Below are 16958 nucleotides of genomic sequence, written 5' to 3'. Positions count from 1 at the left end.
CCACAGCTGAGATATTTCTCTGGAAATTCAGCTTCTGTCTATGGGAGCTGGACCAGCACTTTCATGCCTCAGCTCTTTCTACCAGTCTCTATGCAGTTTCCACTTTCCATCCTTGGTAATCAGGGTTCTTTCCAGCTGGTCTTCAATTGATTATTCAGGGTGTTTTTTTGCTTTTGTTTTTTGTTTTTAATTTTAATTGTAATTCCAGTTTGGCCCTGGAGAGTAGATCTGTGTAGCATCCACTTACTCCATCGCCATTTTGAATCTCTTCTTTCACTTTCTTAATGAGGTCCTTTAAACCACAAAATTTCAAAATTTGAATGAGGTCCAGCTTATTTATTTCATTTTTGTGCTTGTTCCAAAATATATTTTGTGACATTTTTGTAGCCATGATCTAAACAAGGCTCCCAAAGTGCATGTGATGTCAATCTAGAAAGCCCTCCTTTTTCTATAAACTTGACTCTTTGTGGACCTAGGCTGGTGGTCTTTGGGGCACATGTCTGGAAGCTCTCTCCTGGCATCTCTCGGTCTCCCCTCCAAGTTCCCCACTTCTGTAAACTCAAGGCAAAGCCTAAACTCAGTGGGACTCGTTGCATGGTTTAGCGGAGCCCCCATGGATGAAGCTCTGGAATCAACCCACATCCCAGCATGGACTGGACCACAGAATCACTCTGCCTATAGAGAGTTGAGTGGGGGCTCCCCACAAAATATGACCACATCCTAATTCCTGGAATTTATGAATGTGACCTTATTTGGGAATATGTTCTTTGCTGATGCAATTGTTTAAGTTAAAGATTTCGAGATGAGATTATGCTGGGTTATCTGCATGAGTCCTAAATCCAATAATATATTCCTTCTAAGAAACAGAAGATGAGATGACATGCCAGGAGAAGTTCACATGAAGATGGAGGCAAAGATGGGAGTGATGCAGCTACAAGCCAAGGAATGCCGGCAGCCACCAAAGATGTAGATAAAAGGAATGGAATCTTTCCTAGAGTCTGTGGAGAAAATGAGGGCTTGCCCATACTTTGATTTGGATTGCTGGCTTCCAGAATGTCAGAGAATAACTTTTTTATTTTAAGTTATTCAGGTTGTGGAAATTTATTATGGCAGCCACAAGAAACTAGTGCGTTGTCTCCCTCCAGGAAAAGGAGATCATCTCCCAGTACAAATAGACAACTCTGTCTCCCAATGTTAACTTCATAGCCTCTTAGATCCTGTGGGAACCTGACTGGACACTTAAGCACCGGAGTGTGTCACATCCTCTGCTCCACTGCTGCATCCCCACCGTGTTCCTGACCTGAACCCATTGTGTGTTCTGGGGCACAAGGATAGTCACTGACTCTCTTGTCCTTCCTGCATTCAGATGCAGGCACCTTCAGATGTGTCACTGGCAAATATGTTCTTCCACTCAGTGGGTTCCTTTTCATTTTGATGGTTTCCTTTGCTGTGCAGAGGCTTTTTGGTTTGATGTAGTCCCATTTGTTATTTTTTCTTTGTTTCCCTTGCCCTAGGAGATTTATTGGCAATAATAATGCTACATGAGATATCTGAATTTTACCGCCCATGTTTTTTTCTAGGATTTTTATGGCTTTGTGAGTTACATTTAAGTCTTTTATTCATTTTGAGTTTATTCTTGTGTATGGTACAAGTTGGTGGTCTAGTTTCATTTTTTTTTCCATGTATTTGTCAAATTTTCCCAGCACCATTTATTGAAGAGACTATCTTTACTCCATTGTATGCTCTTGCCTCTTTTGTCAACTATTAATTGGCCATAGAGATGTGGGTTCATGGGACTATAACATTCCTCCCCAAGGCTCCAGCTCACATAAGGAATGTTCTCCAGTACTGATGTACTTCAGAGATGAAAATTTTTGACTCCACAATTCAAGAGGTTTTAAAAAATCACAGCTATTTGGATTAAATGTGAACAGCATAACATAGAAATAAAGTCCACATGAAATATTGGGTTTTAAAAAATTATTGGAAAGACAGGATGGGAAGAGTGTGTATGTGTGTTTTGGTGATGGGAAAGAATGCTAAGTCCTTGTCTTCTGAGAGGGACCATCTTGGATAATACCTAATATGAATGAAAGGGAATATCTCACCTGTGAACAATTGCATGCTGGGAAGTGAGTAACATCTCTTCAGATCTCAAGCACTTTTTCTTCAGTAAAACTGAAAATCTATACCCATTAAAACAGTGACCTATTTTATCCTCCCCCAAGTACCCCACAATGACCAATGTTCTTTGTTTCTGTAAATGTGAATACTTGAGATACGTCATATAAGTGGAACATACGTTTTCTGTCTTCCTGTGACTGGCTTGTTTCACTTAGCATCATATTGAGAATTACCGCCCCCCCCCCCCCAAGGCTGAATAATATTCTGTTGTATATGTATATACCACATTTTATTTTCCCATTACTCTGTGTATGGATAATTGGGTTGCTTCTGCCTCTTGGGTATCTACACTAATAAAAGAGAAACATGGTAATTAGTGTACGACCGCTACCCTTCCCATTGGCTAATCAGCATATCCTTATGCAAATTAACTGTCAGCCAAGATGGCGGCCAGCAGCCAGGCAGCTGGAAGCGAACATGAGGCTTGCTTGCTCCAGTGACTGCAGAATCCAACGTTCCCCGCCTGACTTGCCAGACTCTGAGCTGGCAGTTTGAAACATTCTAACAAATATAGAAGCTAAACAAAACCCCAGAAACCAGCTTTCAGCCAGCCGGGATCTCAGAGCTGGAGTTATACATTGTTTCGATTATAGAACGCAAACAAACCAGATACCTGCTTTCAGCAGCGGAAGCCTCAGAGCTAAAGCCAGAGCTAAAGCTGGCCCAGAATAAAATTTTAAAAAAAAGAGAAAAAAAAGGAGCGGTTGGGAGCTTCAGTCAACAACTGCTAGCCTGAAAGCAGCCCTCAGCCCCTCACCCAGACTGGCCAGGCACCCCAGTGGGGACCCCCCCACCCTGAAGGGTGTGTGACCAGCTGCAAACAGCCATCATCCCCTCATCCAGGCTGGCCAGGCACCCCAGTGGGGACCCCCACCCTGATCCAGGACACCCTTCAGGGCAAACCAGCCAGCCCCCAGGCCTCTATCCTATATAGTAAAAGGGTAATATGCCTCCCAGCACCGGGATCAGCGGAGCTGAGAGGCCTCCTGGCACCGGATCAGCGTGACAGGGGGCAGCGCCCAAACCCCCTGATCGATCGCCCTGCGGCACTGTGTGTGACAGGGTGCGGCGTCCCAACCCCCTGATCGGCCCTGCTCTGTGTGTGACAGGTTGCGGCACCCCAACCCCCCCCCCCCCCCCACACACACACAGGCCCTGCTCTGTGTGTGACAGGGTAGAGCCATAACCTCCCCATCGGCCCTGCCCTGATTGTGACAGTGGCGGCGCCCCAACCCCGATCGGCCCTGCTCTGTGGGTGATAGAGGGCGGCGCCCCAACCCCCTGATCCGCCCTGCTCTGTGTGTGACAGGGGGCAGTGCCCTAACTCCCCTATTGGCCCTACTCTGTGCATGACAGGGGGCAGCGCCCCAACCCCCTGATTGGCCCTGCTCTGTGCATGACAGGGTACGGAGCCCCAATCCCCCTGATGGGCCCTGCTCTGTGAGTGTCAGGGGGCAGCGCCCCAACCCCCTGATTGGCCCTGCTCTGTGAGTGACAGGGTGCAGCGCCCCAACCCCCTGATCGGCCCTGCTCTGTGCGTGACAGGGGGTGGCGCTGCAACCTCCCCATCGACCCTGCCTTAAGTGTGACAGGGGGCGGTGCCCCAACCCCCCAATCGGCCCCACCCTGAGCGTGACTGAGGGTGGCATTGCAACCTCCCAATCCGCCCTGCTCTGTGCATGACAGGGGGTGGCGCCCCAACTCCCGAATCAGCCCCGCTCTGAGCCTGACCAGGGGCTGCACCTAGGGATTGGGCCTGCCCTCTGCCACCCAGGAGCAGGCCTAAGCCAGCAGGTTGTTATCTCCTGAGGGGTCCCAGACTGCGAGAGGGCACAGGCCGGGCTGAGGGACCCCGCCCCCCAGTGCACAAATTTTTGTGCACCAGGTCTCTAGTTATGAATAATGCTGCAATGAAAATGGATGTGCAAATATATCTTCAAAATCCTGATTTCCAATCTTTTTTTTTTTAACATAAAAGCAGAAGTGAGATTGCTGGACCACATGATAAGTCTATTTCTTATACAGTACCTGTACCATTTTGCATTTCCACAAAGAGTGGGCCCAGGTTCCAATTTTTCCACATTGTGCCAGGACAGGTTACTTTCTGTTTTTGTTATTGTTGTTTTCCGTTGAGGGGATATTCCATTGTTGTTTGAATTTTATTTATTTTTTTAAATGTATTTTTATTGATTTCAGAGAGGAAGGGAGAGGGAAATAGAGATAGAAACATCAATGATTAGAGAGAATCATTGATTGACTGCTTCCTGCACACCCCACACTGGGAGCCTGCAACCCAGGCATGTGCTCTGACTGGGAATCGAACTGTGACCTCCTGGTTCCTAGGTCGACGCTCAACCACTGAACCACACCAGCTGGGCAATATTTTCTATTTCTAAAAAATAGTCATTGGATTTATAATATATTACATGGAATCTGTAGATCACTTTGGATAGTATGACAGCTTAACAATATCAAATCTTCCAATCTATGTTTTTTTGTTTTGTTAATGAGGATGGATTTTCAAAGAAGCAGTTGCTCTTGTTCCCTTCCCTGTAATCTCTTTGTACTCAGCCCTCTGAGGGGTTTCATGCAACCCTCGCACACCACTCGGTGACTCCCTGGGGTGAGACAGACAGCGGTTCCAAGGCTTCAGATCCAGGGGCTGTGTGAGGAGATTAAACAAGCTGGACACTTTCCCTGCTCCTTCCATGTTTTTCCCTTTGGTTTAACTATCTGTTAACCTCATAGGTAACTATTCGATAGTCCATTCTCATTCTTCTGTCAACTCTACCTCAACTGGAACCCTTTTGTTCAGTATAGATAAGAACTTTATTCAATAGAAAACTTCTGGAGGAGGGAAAAGAGATTTTGCTTGGGGCAATGGGACACAGATGTGTGTTTTATTCAGTTGTACACTTAACCTATATGGCTTTATGAACCAATGTAACTCCAATAAATTCAAATGAATAAATGAATAAATAAATAAATAAATAAATAAATAAATAAATAGAAGTAGACAACTTCTGATGTAAGAAGGTTGGTGACGGGTTCATTGGACACATCATTAATGTGTCAGAAGTATTTAAAATTCATTCATAAGAAATGTAGTCAAATTGTCCATTAGACATTCTAAAGCTTTGTCTTTCATAAATGAAGTAACTGAATCTTTGGAAGATATAATGAGCATGCCTGTGCCCTTCAGTCCCAGGAATGATTTCAGACCTGGAAGGCTGGCTTCTTACAGAGTCACAGATCTGACATGAGCAAACCCCACACCCTTGGGGAGTGCTCCAGGCCAAGGAGGCTGTGCACCAGTGCAGAGCCCCATTTCCATTCCAATGGAACCAGATCGTCTGGAAGGGTGTCTGACAACACAAATGTCCAAGGGGGCGGGAAGCCATGGTACCCTCCTCTAGAGCTGGTACCATGAAGAGCTTCAACTGTGGAGACAACACTTATCCCATTCAAGAACACAGGAATGAAATAGGTAGTTTTAAAAAGCTTTTTATAATATGAAGAAAAGACATTTTGAAGTTCTTTGAATACTGTGGTAGGGACAATCATTGCACCCCTAAAGATATCCGGAGTTCTATCCCTGGAACCTGTGACTGTTATATTCCCTGCACAATACACTTTGCATATGTGATGAAGTCAGAGGTGGTGAGATGGAAAAACTACTGTAGATTTTTCAGGTGGTCCCTCCATGTAATCTCAAGTGTTCTTATGAGGGAAAGATTGAGTCAGAGGGAGATCAAACAACAAGAAGGAAAAGAGCAGATGTGACTATGGGGGCAGGGGAGGGAAAAGGCGTGTGATGGGGGGACATGAACGAAGAATGAGAACAGACCCCAGAAACTGGAAAAGGCAAACACAGATTACTCCAGAGAGTCTGGATGGAGCAGGGTCCTGCAGACACACGCCAGGATTCCAGCACAGTGATGCCCATTTCAGGCTTCTGGTCTCCAGCACTGTTAGAGATGGTGTAAACAGGCTGGATGTCTTATCCACTCAGATGTGCTTTGGAGACACCCAGGTGACCACCTGCTCACTCCTTAGTTTCTTGTCTAAAATGTTTTTCACAACCTCGATAGATCACAAATCAGAACAAAGGTAATATTTAAGGTCTCCTCACTAACATTGCCAGGAACATTGAGAAAATTACATGTGTGGTAAGTGACCCACTATTGGCTAGAGAGCTGGAAGGACCCTAACCACCAACATTGTTCCAATTCCACATGCATTTTCACCTCCATGTAAGAAAGCAGAAGCACAAATCTTTCAAAGATATTTTGTCATAGAATCTTGATGGTGTGTGGAGTATAAGGACCACGTAAAGAGGCAGCAGGTTAGAGGCCTCTACTAGACAAACAGATGTCCACTGGGCCTGTGCCCCTAATCCCTTCACTGCCCTGTGATCACTGCCATCCGGGGGTGCATCAACAGCACAGAAGACATTCTTGGCTTTCGATGTCATTTTCAACAACTTCCTATGCCTGTTTTGAAGAAAGTCCACAAGCAAGATACAAAGTACTGGAAAATAGACCCTATCCTTGAATTTCTGTTGGGATTTGTTGGCTCTGGTTAGCTTCTAAGAATAGAGCAAATCCTAGAGAGACCTGTAGGCCAGATGACTGTTAGAAACCAGGGTGCTTTAAGAAGGGCAGAATTACATTAAAAATGGTAATCATTAGATAGGAAGAGAGGAAAGGAAGGGTATAGTTTGTTACTTTGGTTTTAGGATGAAGAGAATGTGGAAGGAATAGGGAGGGGAGCAAGTGTTCAGGAGAGGCTGAGGGCTCCAAATTGGGGATGGGGTGAGGGTGAGGTAGACAGAGTCACTGTAGCCAGAGAAACGCCAGGTCACTCTTGACTAGAGCAGCGATGGCGAACCTTTTGAGCTCGGCGTGTCAGCATTTTGAAAAACCCCAACTTAACTCTGGTGCCGTGTCACATATAGAAATTTTTTGATATTTGCAACCATAGTAAAACAAAGATTTATATTTTTGATATTTATTTTATATATTTAAATGCCATTTAACAAAGAAAAATCAACCAAAAAAATGAGTTCACGTGTCACCTCTGACACGCGTGTTATAGGTTCGCCATCACTGGACTAGAGGCTCAGGAGCCCTCGGTTTAGACTTGGTGACCCAGGGGAAATGGCAATGGAGACCCTGGGAGAAGTGTGAGAGGGAGACCCAAGGTGAGAGGGAGACTAGAGAGTGAGGGAGAGTCTAGAGAGCAAGGAGGGGTGGGAGGCTTTGTGGACCACACAGGCAGACTAAAGGCTTGAGAAAAGGCGGGAGGAGACTCTAAGGAGGAAGGAAGTCAGGCACTCTGTCAGATCTGAAGAGGTCTAGGAAACTCGAGCCTGAGGGAAGTGTATAAAAGGCAGGTGGCAGGTTTTGAGAGGTGGGGGAGGTGGCTATTGGGGAGACTGAGTGGGTTAGAGCCCAGGGCTCCTGTTTTCCAGATTGAGGGCCAAGGTTTTCAGTGTTGGGCTCCGACCAGGGTGAGACTGGTGCTGCTCTTCCCCAAGGCAGGTCAGAATCCCGCAATTTCAGCTTCTCCGGGAAGTACCATAGAAACACAAAATTTCACCTCCCCAGTACCCCAAGATTTCTGATCCCGAGGCTGCAATTGGGAGTAAGTACACAGGAAAGAGGCACCTAGTGGAGGCACCCAGCTCCCAGGGAATCCCGCCATGATGTCCACTGCATCAGCATCCCATACTCCAATGCAGATGGCCCCCAGGCCCCCCATTTGGAGTATGGGAATCAGTGCCAATCAGAAGAGTCCCAGAGTATGCGTAGTTTTCCAGAATGATCTGGTGAATTATTCCAGAGCCAGGCCGCCAGAAGCCCATGCCATACTTGGCACCTGCAGTTGCCAGAAAATTATGTACTTCTTGGTTTATGTCCTTGGCCCAACAAAGGTCTTTCTCCTGGGCCTGGGCCTTGATCAGATGGTCGCAGTGGATGGTGGATGGCATGGCCACCTTGGGCAGCTGATGAGCTGCAGCATGACCATCTGGGCCGTGGCATCCTGCATGGCCACGTGGTCTGGTCTTGCCCCCCTCGATCTCCTGATTGGCTGGGTCACCCAAGGGTCCATACACAAGCTTCTCAGAGAGGGTCCAAGACCAGTTCACTCATTTGCGAACAATGTTAATGCTCTTCTCTAGTAGGTCATAGTGGATGTAATCACTGGGCTCAAAGTGGCTCATGGTCACCTTGGCCGCTGGCACACGATTGAGGCCACATGGTACTGCCACACACCCAAGGGCTGTAAGGCGCCATTTTATGAGCTGACAAAGATGAGGTTGTGTCCTTTTATTAATTTTTAGAGAAGACTTTCAGCATCTGTATTTGCTCTTGGTAAACACTTTTTATGGACATGGGGGAGGTGGTGCTCCTTAGGTAAGAGAAGCTTTTAGTCAATCTTCTAAAAAAGCCCTTTTCCCCATTTTCCCTTTGGTTGTTTAGCCTCAGGGACTATGGGCTGTGTTTTCATCCTTGTTATCCGTAGGAAGGCCTTACACATTGCTGAGAAGGCTGTTAAAAATCTTATTAGACTTTTACTTTTGCCAAACTTCTGATCCTAAACTTATTAAATTCTTTGAAATATCTTGTCAGCGTTCAGGCAGGACAAACAGCAAGACATTTTTAAGCACCTGCTCAAATGCTAAAAGTTCTTTTAGAGAAATTACTTTGTTTTTTTAGAAGCTTCTACTTATCAACCAACAAACGTATTCCATTGTCCGGAGAGGTTTGGATTCCTCTTCTTATGGAATCTCTTTCTTAGGACAAACAACATAACAGACACGGACAAGAAATGGAAACAAAACAACACACAACCAAATAAATACTCACCCATCAGGAACCCCTGTGAGCTGCTACGGGGCACTTGGTAAATGTGAGAGCTGTGACCAATCCCTCCCGAGATAGGAAAGATCCTTTTCCCTGTGGTACAAGCTCCTGCGGATCCCACCCCATGCCACCACCTGGACCACCACCCCCCTGAGGGACACCCCTCCCAGCCTCAAATAAAGACATTTGACCTCAACCAGGAAGGCAGGGAGACCCACCCTAGGAGAGATGCACAGTCAGAGCAACAGCAGCCCATGGAAGCGGTGAGCACAGAAGAGGCTCCGCAGGCACCACACCCCATTCCAGGGCATGCAGGCCCCCGACAGTGAGGCCACGTTAGGCCCCGGTTCCTGAGCCAGATACTAGTATGTTAAACTAAAAATAAAAGGCCAACGTGAGAGGCAACAAGCATTTATTTGAAATTAAACATGAGAATAGCTGTTTAAAAAGCACTGATTCAGGCAGAAGCACAGAGTGTTTGTTTATAAGAAAAGGAAGGGAACACTGATATCAACAGAGGGACGGCCTTTCTGTTGGTGCCAATAAGCGAACATAGTGATGCTCATTCTAAGAATGTTTTTAATTTTCAGTTCGGCAATTACCTGTCTGGTAGTCATAATATTTGCTTTCTTCTCATCTTCATAAACAGATTTTTGGTCACAACGTTGCTTTAGATCCAGTTCAAAGGATACTTCACCCTGTTTTAGCATCCCAATATTTTAAGGCATAAGATATGCAAGGCAGTTTATCTAGAATGGCAGCTCGGGCCCCATTAAAAATGGCTCCATGTGTGTATATATTTTACAGTTTCCTTTGCTGTGCAAGAGCCTTTCAGTTTGTTGTAGCTTCACTTGTTTATTTTTACTTTTGTTACCTTTCCTTTGGTGTCAAAGCACATATACTATGGGGGTAATTAATCCACAACCACAATGGCCAGTTTAGGAAACAACTTATTCTTTTGGAAACCATACAAGATATTTATGAAAGATTTATCCACAATCAGATTGTGTACAACCGGAGCAAGACCACCCAGGGTGAAAATAAAGGTCGTCTTCAACAGAAACTTGCACATCTTTTGAAACACCACACGGACAGCCAGTGGTTCGCCAGAGATTTCATGATCTGTTCTGGGAGATACATGCTTATCTTACCCAGCCATGCCCTCCACCACCAATTCCATGACATTGTCTTTTATAAGAAACTTGATTTAATCCTGAGAGAACATAGAACCGTGCCAGGCTGGGGTCCTCTCAGGATAATGACTGCAGGCTAGAGGTCCTGCGTTTACAGCCACAGGAACGAGTCATGCATCACCCTGCCCCCATTACACAGAGAAAGGACTTCTGACTCTTGAGCTTGTTTTCCTTGTTGACCTGGGTGAACCGCTTATGTTACAATCTATGATGTGCCCAAACTAGGGCTGTCTCATCCTGTCACTGCCAGTGAGCACTTGGTATATTAGTAATGCATTTTGGGGGGGAAGGGGATAGACTTTTAAACTTTTATTTATTTTTACTTATTTATATATTTTTATTGATTTCAGGGAGGAAGGGAGAAGGAGAGATAGAAACATCAGTGGTGAGAGAGAATCATTGATCAGCTCCCTCTTGATCCCCCTTCTAAGGATCAAGCCCACAACCCGGGCATATGGCCTAACCGGGCAAGTGCCTTGACCAGAAATGCTCAACCATCGAGCCACACTGACTGGGAAATGTTCTCTCTTTTTTCTTTTTTAAACTTTATTGTTGAAAGCATTAGAAATGTCCCCTCTCCCCTCCCATTGATCTGCTCCACCCTGCTCCCACCCCCTCCTTAGACCTTCCCCATATAATTTCTTTGTTTAATCTCTTCCCACCCCACCTCTGAAATATGTCAGTCTGTTGCATGTTTCAATGTCTCTGTATCTACAGTGGGGCCTTGACTTACGAGTGTCCCGACTAACGAGTTTTTTCTGAGGTACGAGCCTTCTCTCGGCTGATTTTTTGCTTTGAGTTGCAAGCTAAAATTCGGGTTACGTAAGAGCCAGCTTCAGATACCCCACCGCTAGTTGGTGCAGCGAATGTCACAGTGATTTGACATATGAGTAATTTGAGTTACGAGCTCCGTCACGGAACGAATTAAACTCGTAAGTCAAGGCCCCACTGTATTTTGTTTGTCAGTTTATTTTTTTTATTAAATATTTATTGTTCAGATTATTACATTTGTTCCTCTTTTTTCCCCCCATAACTCCCCTCCTCCCAGTTCCCGCCCCACCCTCCGCCCTCACTCCCCACCCACTGTCCTCATCCATAGGCTCACGATTTTTGTCCAGTCTCTTCCCGCATCTCCCACTCCCCTTTCCCCCCCAAGAATAGTCAGTCCATTCCCTTTCTATGTTCCTGATTCTATTATAATTACCAGTTCATTCTGTACATCAGATTATTTATTCACTTGATTTTTAGATTCACTTGTTGATAGATGCATGTTTGTTGTTCACAATTTGTATCTTTACCTTTTTCTTCTTCCTCTTCTTAAAGGATACCTTTCAGCATTTCATATAATACTGGTTTGGTGGTGATGAACTCCTTTAGATTTTCCTTATCTGTGAAGCTCTTTATCTGACCTTCAATTCTGAATGATAGCTTTGCTGGATAAAGTAATCTTGGTTGTAGGTTCTTAGTATTCATCACTTTGAATATTTCTTGCCATTCCCTTCTGGCCTGCAAAGTTTCTGTTGAGGAATCAGCTGACAGTCGTATGGGTATTCCCTTGTAGGTAACTGAGTTTCTTTCTCTTGCCGCTTTTAAGATTCTCTCTTTGTCTTTTGCTCTTGGCATTTTAATGATGATGTGTCTTGGTGTGGTCCTCTTTGGATTCCTTTTGTTTGGGGTTCTCTGCACTTCCTGGACCTGTAAGTCTATTTCTTTCACCAGGTAGGGGAAGTTTTCTGTCATTATTTCTTCAAATAGGTTTTCAATATCTTGCTGTCTCTCATCTTCTGGCACCCCTATAATTCTGATGTTGGTACGCTTGAAGCTGTCCCAGAGGTTCCTTACACTATCTTCGGATTTTCGGATTCTTTTTTCATTTTGCTTTTCTGGTTGGGTGTTTTTTGCTTCTTTGCATTTCAAATCTTTGACTTGATTCTTGCGCTCCTCTGTTCTGCTTTTGGGTGTCTGTATAATATTCTTTATTTCAGTCAGTGTATGCTTAATTTCTAGTTGGTTCTTTATCACAACATTGAGGGTCTCATTACATTTCTTGTAGATCTCATCAAGTTTATCGGCAGTTTCTAGAAAATTATTGAAAGACCTTAAAAGTGCATTTTTTAGCTCTATATCCTCCATTTCTGTCATGTTTCTTTGTCTCCGCATTTTTTATGCTTTCTTGGTGCACCCCCTTGTGGTCTTTGTCCACAGCCTTGTTGTAGTTAAGCCTTGATTGTTGTTGGCAATACTGGGGGTAATTTGCCCTCCAGGCTAACTGGCTATGAGAGTCAGCTGTGTCTGCAGTGGGAGAGCTTCTGTGCTAGATCTCTAGGGTGGTGCTAATCTAGCATTTGCCTAAGGCTATCCGGCAAATGCCTCTGTGCAGGGCTTGGACGGGGCGGGTCCCCGGGGATCTACAGGGTGGGCGGAGCGAGCAGTTATGGCTGCTCTCAGTTCCATCCCCAGGGGCTCTGCCTCTCAGAGTCTCAGCATCCGCTGCAAACCTCAGAGAGAAAGCTGCCTTCGAGTTCCGACCAAAGCCAGACAGTCCCGCTTCTCCCGTTTGAGTCTGGGTCCCTAGAGACTCGCCCGGATCTGGAGCTCAGAGTCTGAAACTCCCTCCTGATCGAAAACAACAACCGCGCCCTCCGCCGCGGGCCCACTCCACATGCACTCCGCACCTTAGTATTTCACTTCAGCACTGTGCCTCCTCTGAGTCTTGGTATGTTATTCTCTTTCCTCCTAGTTGTAGAACTTCCACTCAGCCAGCCTTCCTGTGGTTCTAGATGATGTCTGTTCCGTCTTTTAGTTGTATTTTTGAAGTGGTTGTTCGAGGCAGCAAACTCCGGCATTAACCTATGCCGCCATCTTGGTTCCTCCTGTCAGTTTATTTTGTTCATTAGATTCCACATATAAGTGAGATCATGTGATACTTGTCTTTCTCTGACTGACTTATTTCACTTAGCATGATATTCTCCACGTGCCTCTATGCTGTTTCAAAAGGTAAGAGGTCCTTCTTTTTATAGCTGCATAGTATTGCCAATGTACCACAATTTTTTAATCCATTCATCTGCTGAAAAGCACTTGGGCTGTTCCAGATCGTAGCTATTGTAAATAATACTGCTATGAACATAGGTGTGCATATATTCTTTCTGATTGGTGTTTCACAATGTTCTCTTTTTAAACTTTTGAATTCTCTGAGAGAGTTTGTTGAGGATGATCTTTAACTTGAAGATCTGTTAGAACTCACCCATGAAGATCCCAGAGCTTGGCATTGTTGTGTTGGCAGGACAGTACTAGCTCTCACTCTAATTTCTTTAGTAGTTAATGCTGTATTCATATTATCCATTTTTTTCTTGATTTAGTTTTAGTGATGGACATTTATGTAGATAACTATTCATTTAACCTAATACTTAAACAATGTTGGCATAGCTTTCATGGTTGTTTCTGATAAATTATAAAATCTCTCTTTTATCATCCTGATATGTCCTTTATACAGTTATATTAATATATCAATTCATGCCTTTCTCTCTCTCTCAAAACCATGGTTTGGAGGTGAATGGTACAGGATGGAGGGAAACACAGAACAAAGATCTTCTCTTTGACCAGACTTATTCAGGATCCTCTGAGCCCTCTGCTAGACTAGGCCTGACCTTGAGTTTCCATCTTCATTCTTGTAGAGTCCAGATTTGCAAGAATCTCAAGTGAGTTTAGCCAGGATCCCCTGCAGTTGATATCTAATCAGCTTCCAAAACTGACCTCACCATTTCAGGTAATACCTGGTCAGGCTGGCCTGCCTCTAGTAAAAATCTTGTTAGGTCCATTTAGCAAGAATTACTCAACCCTTCTGGTAATTTTCCATCCACTGATGGCCCATCCTACTCCTTGTCTATAAATTCCCACTTTTCTTTGTTGATTTGGTATTGAGCCCAAACTCTGTCCCTTGATGCAATTCCCAGTGCAGTAGTCACTCTGAATAGAGTGTGCCTTACTGTCTTTCACAAGTGAGAGAATAATTTTTTAACTCATGTGAACAAATAATGATAAAATGTTTTATGAGTGCTACAGGAAAGTTTATAGAAGGGGCCCTAGGTCACACAGAAATTAATTGTATGGTAGGGTTTGTAGAGGTCCAAGTTTTGGAAACTATTGAGAAAGGTGGTAGTACTCAGGCTTGATGGGGAATTGGGCACAGGCAGTGCTAAGCACTGTTAAGGCCAAACTGATAGAAGGTATTTGGGGCAGTTCAATAGCGCTCAGTTACACATGTGCATATCCTAAGAGGGAGCAAGTACACTTCTAGACACTCCCTCACAGACATGCACAAGCACACCGCGTCAAATGTCCATGGAGTTGACTGCAGCTGCGTCTGAATGGTCATTGAATCAATGACACTTGAGTCCCAGATACAGCAAACAGCTGTATTTGCTGCTGCACAACAAGGCGTCCCATTCTCCAGCCTGTGGTGGAGGTGTGGCTGCTAACCCCAAACTCAAGCCTTTGCACATTTTAGGGTTCTGTCCTGAGGATGAATTTCTGGGTCAGTTAGCACCTACATTTGTTTACAAATAGCAAATCCAGCACAAGCTGAGTTAAGCGGCAAAAGGGCCTGTGTCAGCTCATGGAATTGGCAGTCTGGCTACCAACTGGGCTTGGGCGTGTGGATGTGGTCCAAGCAAGTCTCCAACAATCTCACTGCCTCTCCTGACAGTAGGGAAGGTGATGGTTTAAAAAAAAAAAATAGAGTGGTGGGAATGGGCATTGTGGAGCGAAGGACAGGAAGAGGCTGTAAGTTTTGCCCTTGGCCTCTCCAAACTCTGTTTCTGGTCCCTCCTCTAGTCTCAGTGCTGCGTGCACTTCATCCTGTGACATGGTGTTGATGATGAATGGGTGAGGCATGTGACTGAAATTTTAGGGACCAGTGGTCTTCAAGGACATGACCCTGGTTGTGGCTCCCGGATCCTCTCCGAGAGGCCTATACAGAGACATGATGCTGGAGAACTGCAGGCACCTGCTCTGAGCAGCTGAGGACAGATTCCACATCCTCACACAGCCCCTTGTGGTGGGGTCTCTATCTCCTCAGGTGTCAGGGCTGTGGGAGGCTTAAAGGGCCCATAAAGGTCACAGAGTCCCAAGCTCATAACTTTGGGTCTAAAATTCAGGGACTAGAATGTCTAAAACCTTAACAAATAGAGAAAGAGACATTCTTTTCACACCTGGACAAATATTTTTCTTTGTAAAGGGCTGTTTCACTGGGTTGTTTCTGAAGCCTTATCTTACCTGTCTTTTAGAGATTTCAAAGATCATGTGTGGCTAGTACTACATTTGTGGTAAGTTGTCTCCTGCATGTTTTCCCAGGCCCTCATTCTCAGGGAATCTACTCTTTTTTTTTTTTTTTTTGCATTTTAAAAAAGAAAACATCAAATTTAATTTAAATTTAAAAAAAAAGAAATTTTCAGGAAAAAACATTGGAGCAAATAAACTCCTAAAAAAGAGGGCTGTGTTTTGGAGATCACATTTATTGGAAGGGTTGGAGAAAGAAAAATGCCATTTAGCTTAAGAATTTGTGAGTTATGTGCAAATAAACTCATTTCAGGAGCAGAAGAATCCTTGGTCATTTCTAAACATCAAAATTTACACAGGTTTCTCTTCTGCATATCTTCTACCTTTAAAGACGCAATCATATAAAGTCTTCTAATTTCCACACAGGATATATTCTTTGTTTCAACCAACTCTCAATGGAGGAGCAACTAGCACAACACCATCTCCCCGGACAAAAAGCATTGGAATATTCTGTTTTGTTGACTTATATATCTCTTCATATGTTTCTTCATCAGTTTCTATAGTGGTCACAGTTTCTCCCACATCTCCCAATAGCATATTTAAATGTTGGTCATAAGCATATAATCTTCCTCAAAGCTCTCAGTTTCTCATTTTCACATAAATTCGCTCATCCAGGCTGAGCCTCATAAGATCCAGTGTTGGTAATTTGTTGCCGGTCCACGTCGTCCCCCATGTTTCAAACCCTGCCGGAATCTACTCTTTCCAGCAGACTTTACATCCCAACTGGTCCCAGAAGAACAGCTTTGCATGTTGAAGTAAGAACCCTCCCAAGAAGCATGACCTGGTGGGAACCTTAGGCTGAGAGTTCTGGCAGGTAACACTCAGGTCAGCCCTGTCCAGGGGAGGAGTCAGTCCCTACGTGTGGTTGCTGAGTCCTTGAAACAGGGGGTTCAGAGCTGACAATAGTATTCTTATCTCCTGAGTGTCCAGGTACCTCCTCACAGCTGGTCACATATTTGCTTGGATATTGTGGTCTTGTCTTATGGATCAGGATGAGGAGGACATACTTGTAAAACTCCTGTAATCCATAACATGGCAACATCTGTCCCACTAGTGGAACTTGTAACTTATACCATTTAGGGAAATGTTTCTCAGATTTGCTTTGTCCCTGAGAATTTCCTGAGGTGTTTTTTGATATGGAGATCCCTGGACTCCATGTTCTTTTGGCCAAGCCTGGGACAAACAGGGCTGGGGTGGGGATATGCTATCCTGTAGTGGGAAGAGCTGCAAGGCGCAGGTAAAGGGGTGGGTGTGTCATTCTACCATGGGAAGGCAGGATGTTAAGAAGAGTAATTCATCTACAACATGAACCTTTGTTAATTGGATGTGGAAGACCTAACCATGAATTCTTGCATTTAAAATAAATAGTTGTTAA

At 44.6% G+C, this 16958-nt stretch overlaps 1 long non-coding RNA gene and 1 pseudogene across 1 annotated transcript in view; one reads left to right on the top strand and one right to left on the bottom strand.

The window, feature by feature from the left end:
- Positions 1-1963, top strand: part of LOC138996765 (uncharacterized) — a 39963-nt gene extending 38000 nt beyond the window's left edge. The window contains exon 2 of the long non-coding RNA XR_011468859.1: positions 862-1963. This is a non-coding gene — a long non-coding RNA (uncharacterized lncRNA). The remainder of the gene's footprint in view (positions 1-861) is intronic.
- A 14001-nt stretch (positions 1964-15964) lies between these two features.
- On the bottom strand, positions 15965-16256 carry LOC138997109 (U6 snRNA-associated Sm-like protein LSm3 pseudogene; annotated as a pseudogene).
- Positions 16257-16958: the final 702 nt, after the last annotated feature.

The sequence above is a fragment of the Myotis yumanensis genome, unplaced genomic scaffold, assembly GCF_028538775.1.
Source record: "Myotis yumanensis isolate MYYU_CA2020_CCGP unplaced genomic scaffold, mMyoYum1.0.hap1 SCAF_18, whole genome shotgun sequence".
NCBI lineage: Eukaryota > Metazoa > Chordata > Mammalia > Chiroptera > Vespertilionidae > Myotis > Myotis yumanensis.
The sequence above is the reverse complement of the archived record's forward strand: the minus strand, read 5'-3'. Positions and strand labels throughout refer to the sequence as shown.